Source organism: Ranitomeya variabilis, chromosome 1, assembly GCF_051348905.1.
Source record: "Ranitomeya variabilis isolate aRanVar5 chromosome 1, aRanVar5.hap1, whole genome shotgun sequence".
Lineage (NCBI taxonomy): Eukaryota > Metazoa > Chordata > Amphibia > Anura > Dendrobatidae > Ranitomeya > Ranitomeya variabilis.
Window position 1 is genome coordinate 388,212,855 of NC_135232.1, and position 13,398 is coordinate 388,226,252.

The following is a 13,398-nucleotide window of genomic DNA, read 5'->3' on the forward strand; positions in this document are numbered from 1 at the left end:
AAGCAATATTATATTTTATCAGCTCTTGGGCATTTTTAACTAGTACAATATTCCATAGAAAGCCATAGAATGCTTATGTTCTCTTTAGATCTTGGGTCCTTAGCCATTTAGTCATCCTATTCATCAGTGTCCTATATTAGTCACACAATTTTGACATACTATTCTATGACTATGTCTGAGTTTGTAGAACCACATTCATGTGAACAGCTTATAAATGACTAGTGAGACAGTAGGATGTGAAGAATTACAAGTGGCTACCTACTCTGAAGACATTGCTACTAGAAAAATCCTACTCTAATTAGTATTCTGAGCATGCAGAATGGGGAGTGATCACCCATTGACCTTCCCTCCATTATCAGCCAAAATAAGACTTGAATGGGTGAAATTAGTAAAGAAATGGATGGCTGGACAAGATGAATACCAGTCAAAAAAGAAGAATTCTGCTTCTATTGAAACCCTCATACATATTGCTAGTATAACATTACCTTCTATCCTGCTTGGCCAATGCATCATTAGTTATATAATGTTTTCTGAAACCTAAAATACTATTAGTTAAACATTGTTCAGCTCCATAAAATATATTGGTACAGTAATTTAAGCTAGATAGTGTTCACAAGTCCAGTGCTGGCTTATAGCAAGGGTGCCACAGCCCTCATTTCCTCAGAAATGGCTCTGTCATGGGTGTGTCAGAGACTGCAGTCGCTCTGCATCAGCCTGAAGAAGGCTCCAGTAGTTTGCTTTGCAGACTTCTTCCTGGTCCTTCTGAGTCTAGGACCCCGGCTCTAGTTTACACACCTGGACTGGGGTGTTTATAGCTCCCAGCTTGCTGCTGGGAGTTGCCGGTGATATTTCTATTTCCATTTCCCTGTTTAGGCTTGGAGCTATAGCAGTTGGCTATCTTCCGCTTTGGTGTTTGGAGGACGTCTGTGTTTCTCTCTAGTCAAGCTAAGTGTTCCCCTTCTTTGTGCATCCCATCTGTCTATAGTTATAGTGGGAATCGACTAGTGCTAATCCTGTCCTTCTCTAGGCAGGACTTATCATGATTGTAAGGCAGGGATTAGGTATCCTGCTGAACCTATATAGGGACTCTTAGGGCAGACAGTGTGACGTTAGATCTGCCTAGGGGTCTCCACTCCCTGCTTCCCTAGTATTGGGCCTCCTTCCCCTTATCCCTTCATGTTGCACTTAAGGTACCTTCACACGAAACGACTTTGTAACGATATCGCTAGCGATCCGTGACGTTGCAGCGTCCTGGCTAGCGATATCGTTTAGTTTGACACGCAGCAGTGATCAGGATCCTGCTGTGATGTCGCTGGTCGCTGAATAAAGTTCAGAACTTTATTTGGTCGTCCGATCGCCGTGTATCGTTGTGTTTGACAGCAAAAGCAACGATACCAGCGATATTTTACACTGGTAACCAGGGAAAACATCGGGTTACTAAGCGCAGGGCCGTGCTTAGTAACCCGATGTTTACCCTGGTTACCAGTGTAAAATGTAAAAAAAACAAACAGTACATACTTACATTCGCATCCCCCGCTGTCTGCTTCCCACACTGACTGAGCGCCGCAAAGTGAAAGTGAAAGCACAGCACAGCGGTGACGTCACCGCTGTGCCCTGCTACTGCCGGCGCTCAGTCAGTCAGTCAGTGCAGGAAGCGGACGCCGGGGGACGCGAATGTAAGTATGTACTGTTTGTTTTTTTTACATTTTACGCTGGTAACCAGGGTAAACATCGGGTTACTAAGCGCGGCCCTGCGCTTAGCAACCCGATGTTTACCCTGGTTACCCGGGGACCTCGGCATCGTTGGTCGCTGGAGAGCGGTCTGTGTGACAGCTCTCCAGCGATCAAACAGCGACGCTGCAGCGATCGGCATCGTTGTCGCTATCGCTGCAGCGTCGTTTCGTGTGAAGGTACCTTTAGTCTTTCCTACACTGTGCATGACAGGCGCATCCATTAGATGCACCAATTCTGGCGCTTAGCCTCGGCTCTTCCTGATTGCCCTGGTCCGGTGGAAATCGAGGTAATAGTTTTTGGGGTTGATGTCAGCTGTGTACTGTCATCTGGCATCAAGTCCAGCGGTTAGTAATGGAGAGGCATCTATCGGACACCCCTATTACCAACCCGTATTTAAAAATAAAAAGACACGCACAGAGGAAAAAAAAAATTATTTGAATAAAGAAGCCCTGACACATTTCCTTGTTCACCCATTTATTATTAAAAAACAATCCCCGCATCTCCAACGTAATCCATCAACATCCCACGAAGTCCAGCGATTCTCTACTGCAACCTATGGAGCGTCATTCTGAGAATGAGGTCATGTCTCAAAGGCAATGACATTACTGACGTCATCTCTCATGACACATTGCCAAAACAAGGCTGCATAAGTCACTCCCGGTCATGTCTCATGGGCGATAATGTTACTGATAGCATGACATGATAGACATGACGAGAACAAGGCTCCATAGGTCACCCTACTCACGACCTAACCACAATAATTTTTTTATCTTATTTTAGAATATATTCCTATGTGCTGGTTTAGGGGATTTTATTTATCATGATGCGCTCTAAATCATGGAAAAAAATGCTTTAAAACCTGGCCATCCTAAAACTGATCTGTATGTTTTGGTGGCAACTCTAGCTGAGGACTAGTGTGGCACCCCAGGAGTTCGGGTACTACAGTAGTGCTGCCTTCCTCTCGGGGAGGGTAGTGCTATGCCCAGAAACAAGAGGGATCTCCTTGGCAGGTAAATCATACATACAACACCTTCTGAATCCAGGCCAAGAGGGGGAGCTCAAAACCCTGTTTTAGGGCAGCTTCCCTGGATAAAGATCCTGGTTTGCAGGAGGAGCTAGTTTAGTCTGGAGAGCAGACAGGAAAGGAGCAGAGGAAAGATTTCAGGGCTCAAGGAGGCTACAAGTGGACCTCTGAGGAGCCAAAGCACAGAAACCGGGTACCGGGAGCCTGAGGCTGTGGGGAGCTGAAAGCCCCATAGCAGAACCGGAGGGCATAGGATTACACGGACATTGCCCAAATTAAGCCTGTGGTACAGCAGCATCCTGGAGCCTGGAGCCACCGTGCGGAGACCCCAGAAGGAACGACTCAAGCTGCCTACCATACAGGTGCCTGTCCTAGGAAAGGAGAAAGAACTGAAAGAATTAGGACCTTGTTTGGAACACTTCAAGCAGCAAGGGACTTTAGCAAGCACAGAGTGGAAGGCTCCTAACCTGACTTGCCAAGGGGATTCCACTTGTTTCCGGGCTGCCTGGACTCATATGTACCTGTTGCCGGTGCCTTGGACTGTGGCCTGCCAACTGCAGTAAACCAGATAAAGACTTACAACTTGTGTCTTTTACTCATTTACCGGCAATTATCATCGCCATACACCTTAGGACCCCTGGGGACCCGGCTTCACCTGCGGGAAGTGTACCATCAGTGCTGCAATAACATCCCCCAGAGGACCCCTTTAAAGCAGCGTCGGTCCCACTATTGACCGAACACCACAGGTGGTGTCACGACATACTTATAAACACTTTTCCCTTAAAAGACCATTCCCTTTTACAGTGAGTCCCAGGGCCACAGACCGGGTCGCAGCCACCGTGACATCTCCTTTGAAAGCGACCGGACCCGGAGCCGAGTACCCCGCCCTAGTGGGCGACTCACTAGCCAGAAGTAACAGTCCTTACATTTTACTCATATCTTCCACTACATAGCACCCAATTATGGATTATGAAAAAGGGGGATTGAATAATGAGGTAGGATCAAGTTCAAGGGCAGCACTAACTAGAAATACAGGTCAGGCCCGATGCATGTCTACAATCTCCCTGGTTCATGGCTCCGGCAGCTTTTAATCAGAGCACATAATTTGCATTTTTCCATCCAATTTCTGCTCTGTTCCATGAGCATTGATTCATTCCTAGTGCCAGCAGTACAGTGTGTCTCTCTCTGTACCTCCTTGGAAAATAACATCCCATTACATTTCATCATCTGCGCGCTCACCAGATAGCCAGACAATAACAAAGCACTAGTACTTTTTCTACTCATTTTAGAGACCTGTCCGTTACTGAGCAGTTCTATAACTAAAGCTAATCTGCCCGTCACAAAAATAGTGCTATTCCTGGAAAAGAATGACCCCGGTCACCCTGTACTTGTGCTGTCTCATTGTTTGCTCCAAGTAAGAGAGAAAGAAAAGAACAGTCACGCACAACGAGCAAGAGGGTAAATGAGGGAGGAACGCCTGAGCATGGCTTGTGAAGGCACAACCCACTGCCTGCAGGCCATGGTACCAAGGGCAAGGACTTCATGTACTTTTGTATGTACTTTAACTAATGGTGGGCGTTATACATAATGGAGAGGCTTCAGGAAATGTTGCCTGCCTGCTCTACATGTTTATCCTCCTGTTGATTCTCTGGCCTCGCTCCCTCCTTCTTTTTCTTTTTCCCTGTACTAATAACAGCTGCAGTGTGCTAAGAAAAAACATTAGTCACAAGACTTCTCAGAATGAATCCACCGCTTATCGCGTCTCATGAACTGATGGGTGTGTGCAGCAGGTGGATCCTAGCACAAATGTACATATGCAGCAAACACGTTCTTCTAAAAAGTGGCGCTCTCATGAGCTGGCAATATTACGCTCAATCAGTACCATTATATATGCAGTCAGATTGTATATTTACATATTAAAGCTATTCTGCAGGGTCTAACAATGAATGATCTACAAAGAATATAGCCATCTATATCAGCTATTATTCATTTACTTCACTATGCAAGACTTTTTTGGCTTTTCCTGGGCAGGAAAACAACTTGCAAGCTAACCATCAAAGCAGTTTTCTAGGAAAATGGTAGATTGTGGCTGTGTTCTCTATGAGAAAGCCACTGCTAGATTCCTCTGACAGTGGTTTATCTCGCTTCGAACAGGTATTGGCAGTTAGAAATTAGTCATGCTGGATTATCTCCCCTTACGGCCGGTGCAGATGACCGTATTATCGAACGAGTACCATCCCTCCAGGGCTGGCATTAGGGGCAGGCAAACTAAGCTTTTACTTAGGGTCCCCACTCCTTCAGGGGCCCCCCCAGTAGCATGCCACTAATAGCGGCACACCACTCAGCCGCTATGGGACCCATGAGTCAGGGGGGCATTACAGTTGAAAGCAATGATGAAGGAGGGAGCGCCAGGTGTGACTGCATTATACTATATGGAGACTGCATTATACTATATGGAGCTGCTTTATACTCTATGAGGCTGCATTATACCATTTGTGACTGCATTATACTCTATAGGGGCTGCATTAAACTCTATGGGGACTGAATTATAATCTATGGGGGCTGCATTATACTCTATCAACGACTATGGGGTGTGCATTATACTACTACTCGTATATGTACTTTATGAGAGCTGCATTATACTCTATGACTACAGGGAGTGCATTATATTATATCAAGGACTATGGGGTTCATTATGCTATGTTCACTATATGGGGGTTGCATACATTGTATTGAGGACTATGGGGTGCCATATACTATATGGTGAACTATGGGGAGTGCATTACACTGTTTTGTCAGCAAGGTAGGACTGTAATTAGATACAATAAAAAGTAACTTTTAATAAATACCACTAAAAGAGCCCATTTGACTCATAAAACGACATGAGACACAACGTACATATACTGGCTGATATTAACAGTGAGCTCTATACAAGCTCCAAAACAGCACGGTGATTAATATAAACACCTGAAAAAATGCAAGAGGTGTCTTTTCTTATATGCCCTCTATGCAATAAACAGAACACATCCAATCCCGGGGAATAATCATTGATTGCTACTGATAATAAGAACAATCTCACACAAGATGGATGTAGCTTCACAGGATATCGTGGTCTGGAAACCCATGTAGATACGAGGTGGCACTCTATGTACCCATTTCAAACCTCACTCATGCGGATTTCGTCCCACCAGATATCTATTCCTCCTTCATTCAAAATTTCTCCCAACGCGTTTCTTGTGGCAGTATCATCAGGGGAGAAGCCACTTCAAAAGGATAGTGAAGTGTGCGTCATTCGTCCCGCACACATAGGAGGGTCGGTTTCACCGCACACATCTCATTCATTTATACACCGCGCCACTTACATTAAGCGTGTGACGCATGCAGAGGTGTGTACGGGTTCCGGTTTGATAGCGGTCACATGATCACAGGTCAGGAACGCCCCAAAGCAGGGATCATGTCTGCGTGAAGCGCACAGTGACGCGCAAGCGTCACTTCCGGTAGAGCGGGGAGGAGAAAAACTCCACCCCCCGGAGAGGTAGCGTTGTTGTCATGCATATAGAGACACAAAGAAAAAGATGGGGGGAAAATTTTTAACCCCTAAGGTACCTGATTCACAGGATTACAGACCTTACTCCCGTGGGGGTCGAAAATTACAGCAAAATAAATAGATAAATAAGGATGTCCTACAACCTCCATATCACGGAGGGAGAACATTACAGCGGGCATTGGTGGTAACTAGAGCTAGGATACCAAGCAAAACAACCTAAGAGCATATATATGAGAGGAACTATGAAAGAGAAAAAAGAGGAGATAATGGCAGAACCATTACCATATATTTTGTGTTGCGGATGCCCGGTGCCATAGACACCTATATGAAAAACCCCCCAAACACTAAAAACACCCTATTGTTTATTATTATTGTATCTAACAAGAGCAGGGAACATATTGATCATACCTGGTTGTCTAATGATCATTGGAGACCCAGTGGAATCCGGGCGGTCTATTATTCCCTAACAGGGCCCTATAACTCATCCCTACTTAACCTGTGGAGGTTGGCACCCTAAAAACGAGAAAAGGCGCCCCCACTCGAACGATGGCTGTCCCTATAAAGCCCTCGTAGTCCCTAACTTAAAAATGCACTAACTAAGTGCCCGAAGAGGAACTACATGGAAAAAAGGAAAGTACAAAAGAGGGAGGAAATTGGGAAAGATACAGATGGACTACTGTCAATGCTTTTAAAGGGGGTTTGGGATTTATAGGAAACACGCAAAGGTCAGGGTCTCATTGAGGCCCAATGGTTGTTGTGTTTTGAGACGAAATATCCACTTCGTCTCGCATTGCAGTATCCTTCTGTCCCAATTTCCACCCCTTACTGGTGCCGCTATCCTATCAATCCCCATGAACCTCAGGCCCGATGCATCCCCATTATGTACAGTAGTGATGTGTCTAGCCAGTGGTGTGTCTCTCTTCAAAGCAATGTCTCTCAGATGTTCACCAACTCGTCTCCTGAGTTCTCTTATGGTCTTTCCAACATATTCCATGCCGCACGGACAAGTTGCCTTGTAAATTATTCCTCTAGACCGACAGTTAATGAAGTGGCGGATCTTATATTCTCGTTTAGTGACATTACTTTTAAAAGACTGGCCCGTCTCCATTACGGGACAACCCACACAACCACTACACCGGTAGCAACCTTTGGGCTTGTCAGTCAGCCATGTTTCATTTTTTGGGGGAGAGAAGTGACTATGTACAATTCTATCTCCAATTGATCTACCTTTTTGAAAGGTGATCAGGGGATGCGGTCCAACCAGGTCTCCAATGTCATCATCCATCCTCAAGATTGACCAATGCTTATTGAGGATTGACCTCACCTGGTCTGCTCCTGAATTAAAAGTGGTAATGAACCGACTCATAGTAGATTCCCCTTCTCGGTGGGGTGGGTTTAACAAAACAGTTCTATTCAAATCCCTCGTTTCCTTATAGGCTTTCCGAAGGATACCGTCAGGATAGCCTCTGTTTTGAAAGCGGTGACGCAGGTCCGTTGCCTGTTCCTGGTAATCCGCCTCTGATGAACAATTACGACGGATTCTCATGTACTGCCCCTTGGGGATACCTTTTTTCAACGGGTGGGGATGGTGACTCTCCCACCTTAGAAGGGCATTAGTAGAAGTGGGTTTTCGATATGTTTTTGTCTCCACATGACCATCAGGGGTCTTTCGGATCCAAATATCCAAAAAAGGAAGTTTTTCCCTATGGTAATCAAAAGTGAATTTCAGGCCCAGGGGATTTATATTCAACTTAGTTACAAAACTTTTCAACTCAGAAATTTCACCATTCCAAACTAACAGGACATCATCTATATAACGTGCCCAAAACATTATTTTTGAGCACTCAACGTTATACAAGTCACTGAAAACAATTGTCTCCTCCCACCAGCCCAGGAGCAAATTTGCGTACGATGGCGCACAGGAGTTGCCCATCGCAGTGCCCCTGAGCTGGTGGAAGATCTTGCCATTAAACGAAAAAATGTTTTTGGTCAGGCAAAACTCTAGCAGTTCCAGAACAAACATATTAATTTACTGGGGCATGGCTGGTTTCCTGACAAAGGGTATCAATACTGACACCTGGGTGGCAGAGGTAAAGGAGGTGTTTTCAGAGAAAACTTTTGTACAACCTAAATATACCCCTTCCTATAATAATGCGTTTAAGGAACTAACTAAAATTTACAAGAATCAGATTTCTAGCTGGTGGGAGGTGCAGAGCTTAGAAAATTATATTAAAGCAGGCATAGTTCCAAGACATCTGAGAATTACTTTGCAGCCTGGTTTTAGATACAGGGGATGTTCCCTAAGTGAGCGGTGGGAGAAAGAGGCAACATCGAGCTCGCTGAGATTTATGAATATTCTTTTGGAAGAGGAGAGAAAAACACTCTCAATTGCCAGTTATCTCTTAAAAGAGCAAATTGAGATCACAAAAAAATTCTCAGCTGAGCCCGATTTTTCCTCAAAAGAGACACTCCTCCAGAACGTAATCGAGAGGTACCAGTATAATCTCAAAGAACGGAAGCACCGGAACTTTGTTCGAGATTTACAGGAATTCAAAGAAAATAAAGCTTATAACCTTCCAGCCAATAGAAACTTTCCAGCCAATGGGAACAGGACTTTTGAAACGGATATATCATCCACAGACACAGATATTTCGGATTCCGAAACACGAGTGAAAACTTCTAGAGGAAGACAAAGGGGTAGAGGGAATCAGAGAGGCAGACCAGGGGACAGAACAGCTAATACCCGTTTTTTAGACCAGGGGTATTTCCTGAGAAACAGGCCAGGATCGAACAACTAGGAACAGTCGAGCCCAATCAGGTCATTAATTTATCAGGGAGAATTGTAAATAGCACAGAACTCCAAGTTTTGAATAGAGGCTTAAATTTCGTGCCCACGTCGGACTTCCAAGTATTTGAAAGTATAAAAGATCTCCACCTTTTCATAAGAAAGTTGAAGTGGAGAAAACATTTCATTAGGGAAGACAAACGTACATGCTTGGAGATGAATGTCCCTGATACACTATTACCGGATATTAGGTTACTTTTTGGCTTGTCGGACCCCATACCTGAACACACTGGTGAAGGTCCATTTACTGACTGTAAATTGAAAAGTTGTAAGATGCCCCCGAATTCAGGTGACCAGTCCACATTGGATGTATTCCTAGAACTGGTCAGTAAGGATTTGGAGAATTTGGCTACTAAAAAGAATGGGGGTACTAATTTCAATTTATCCAGACAGGAGATGGAGGCATTGTTGAGTCTCGAACAGGATCACAACATTGTGTTTAAGCCTTCTGACAAAGGTGGGAATACGGTGGTGATGGACTACACAAAGTACCAACTTATGTGTGAGGATATTCTAAACAATCGAGAATCCTATGAGCAATTACCTTCTAATCCGACTCCCACCTTTGTCAGGACTTTGAAAGAGATCCTGGATAAGGGCCTTTTCAAATCACTCATTGACAAAAACGAGTATCAGTTTTTATGCCCGAAACATCCAACCATGCCAACCTTCTATTGTCTCCCCAAGGTGCATAAGGGCCTTTCACCTTTAAAGGGGAGACCAATAGTATCTGGAATAGAAGGTATTGGCCATCATGTTGGGGTGTATTTGGATAAGGTTTTGAAACCCTTTGTTCTGGCTCTTGATTCCTATACGAGGGACTCAACGGATCTCCTACGCAAATTGGAGGATCTGACTCTTGACCCCCAGTCCATACTGTGTAGTATAGATGTGGAGGCTTTATATTCTTCCATTAATCATATGGATGGAATAAAAGCGGTGGAATACTACCTAAAAGGTAGGGGTCAACAATGCCAGGGCCATAATATGTTTGTTCTGGAACTGCTAGAGTTTTGCCTGACCAAAAACATTTTTTCGTTTAATGGCAAGATCTTCCACCAGCTCAGGGGCACTGCGATGGGCAACTCCTGTGCGCCATCGTACGCAAATTTGCTCCTGGGCTGGTGGGAGGAGACAATTGTTTTCAGTGACTTGTATAACGTTGAGTGCTCAAAAATAATGTTTTGGGCACGTTATATAGATGATGTCCTGTTAGTTTGGAATGGTGAAATTTCTGAGTTGAAAAGTTTTGTAACTAAGTTGAATATAAATCCCCTGGGCCTGAAATTCACTTTTGATTACCATAGGGAAAAACTTCCTTTTTTGGATATTTGGATCCGAAAGACCCCTGATGGTCATGTGGAGACAAAAACATATCGAAAACCCACTTCTACTAATGCCCTTCTAAGGTGGGAGAGTCACCATCCCCACCCGTTGAAAAAAGGTATCCCCAAGGGGCAGTACATGAGAATCCGTCGTAATTGTTCATCAGAGGCGGATTACCAGGAACAGGCAACGGACCTGCGTCACCGCTTTCAAAACAGAGGCTATCCTGACGGTATCCTTCGGAAAGCCTATAAGGAAACGAGGGATTTGAATAGAACTGTTTTGTTAAACCCACCCCACCGAGAAGGGGAATCTACTATGAGTCGGTTCATTACCACTTTTAATTCAGGAGCAGACCAGGTGAGGTCAATCCTCAATAAGCATTGGTCAATCTTGAGGATGGATGATGACATTGGAGACCTGGTTGGACCGCATCCCCTGATCACCTTTCAAAAAGGTAGATCAATTGGAGATAGAATTGTACATAGTCACTTCTCTCCCCCCAAAAATGAAACATGGCTGACTGACAAGCCCAAAGGTTGCTACCGGTGTAGTGGTTGTGTGGGTTGTCCCGTAATGGAGACGGGCCAGTCTTTTAAAAGTAATGTCACTAAACGAGAATATAAGATCCGCCACTTCATTAACTGTCGGTCTAGAGGAATAATTTACAAGGCAACTTGTCCGTGCGGCATGGAATATGTTGGAAAGACCATAAGAGAACTCAGGAGACGAGTTGGTGAACATCTGAGAGACATTGCTTTGAAGAGAGACACACCACTGGCTAGACACATCACTACTGTACATAATGGGGATGCATCGGGCCTGAGGTTCATGGGGATTGATAGGATAGCGGCACCAGTAAGGGGTGGAAATTGGGACAGAAGGATACTGCAATGCGAGACGAAGTGGATATTTCGTCTCAAAACACAACAACCATTGGGCCTCAATGAGACCCTGACCTTTGCGTGTTTCCTATAAATCCCAAACCCCCTTTAAAAGCATTGACAGTAGTCCATCTGTATCTTTCCCAATTTCCTCCCTCTTTTGTACTTTCCTTTTTTCCATGTAGTTCCTCTTCGGGCACTTAGTTAGTGCATTTTTAAGTTAGGGACTACGAGGGCTTTATAGGGACAGCCATCGTTCGAGTGGGGGCGCCTTTTCTCGTTTTTAGGGTGCCAACCTTCACAGGTTAAGTAGGGATGAGTTATAGGGCCCTGTTAGGGAATAATAGACCGCCCGGATTCCACTGGGTCTCCAATGATCATTAGACAACCAGGTATGATCAATATGTTCCCTGCTCTTGTTAGATACAATAATAATAAACAATAGGGTGTTTTTAGTGTTTGGGGGGTTTTTCATATAGGTGTCTATGGCACCGGGCATCCGCAACACAAAATATATGGTAATGGTTCTGCCATTATCTCCTCTTTTTTCTCTTTCATAGTTCCTCTCATATATATGCTCTTAGGTTGTTTTGCTTGGTATCCTAGCTCTAGTTACCACCAATGCCCGCTGTAATGTTCTCCCTCCGTGATATGGAGGTTGTAGGACATCCTTATTTATCTATTTATTTTGCTGTAATTTTCGACCCCCACGGGAGTAAGGTCTGTAATCCTGTGAATCAGGTACCTTAGGGGTTAAAAATTTTCCCCCCATCTTTTTCTTTGTGTCTCTATATGCATGACAACAACGCTACCTCTCCGGGGGGTGGAGTTTTTCTCCTCCCCGCTCTACCGGAAGTGACGCTTGCGCGTCACTGTGCGCTTCACGCAGACATGATCCCTGCTTTGGGGCGTTCCTGACCTGTGATCATGTGACCGCTATCAAACCGGAACCCGTACACACCTCTGCATGCGTCACACGCTTAATGTAAGTGGCGCGGTGTATAAATGAATGAGATGTGTGCGGTGAAACCGACCCTCCTATGTGTGCGGGACGAATGACGCACACTTCACTATCCTTTTGAAGTGGCTTCTCCCCTGATGATACTGCCACAAGAAACGCGTTGGGAGAAATTTTGAATGAAGGAGGAATAGATATCTGGTGGGACGAAATCCGCATGAGTGAGGTTTGAAATGGGTACATAGAGTGCCACCTCGTATCTACATGGGTTTCCAGACCACGATATCCTGTGAAGCTACTTCCATCTTGGGTGAGATTGTTCTTATTATCAGTAGCAATCAATGATTATTCCCCGGGATTGGATGTGTTCTGTTTATTGCATAGAGGGCATATAAGAAAAGACACCTCTTGCATTTTTTCAGGTGTTTATATTAATCACCGTGCTGTTTTGGAGCTTGTATAGAGCTCACTGTTAATATCAGCCAGTATATGTACGTTGTGTCTCATGTCGTTTTATGAGTCAAATGGGCTCTTTTAGTGGTATTTATTAAAAGTTACTTTTTATTGTATCTAATTACAGTCCTACCTTGCTGACAAAACATTTATTTTTGATTGGTGGAATTTCATTTGTACTTCGGAGTGCATTACACTGTATGAAGAAATAGGGGGAATACATTATACTATATGAAGAACTATGTGGAGTGTATATATACAGTTGTGGCCAAAAGTATTGACACCCCTGCAATTCTGTCAGATAATACTCAGTTTTTTCCTGAAAATGATTGCAATCATAAATTCTTTGGTATTATTATCTTCATTTAATTTGTCTTAAATGGAAAAACACAAAAGAGAATGAAGCAAAAAGCAAAACATTGATCATTTCACACAAAACTCCAAAAATGGGCCAGACAAAAGTATTGGCACCCTCAGCCTAAAACGTGGTTGCACAACCTTTAGCCAAAATAACTGCCACCAACCGCTTCCGGTAACCATCAATGAGTTTCTTACAATGCTCTGCTGGAATTTTAGACCATTCTTCTTTGGCAAACTGCTCCAGGTCCCTGATATTTGAAGGGTGCC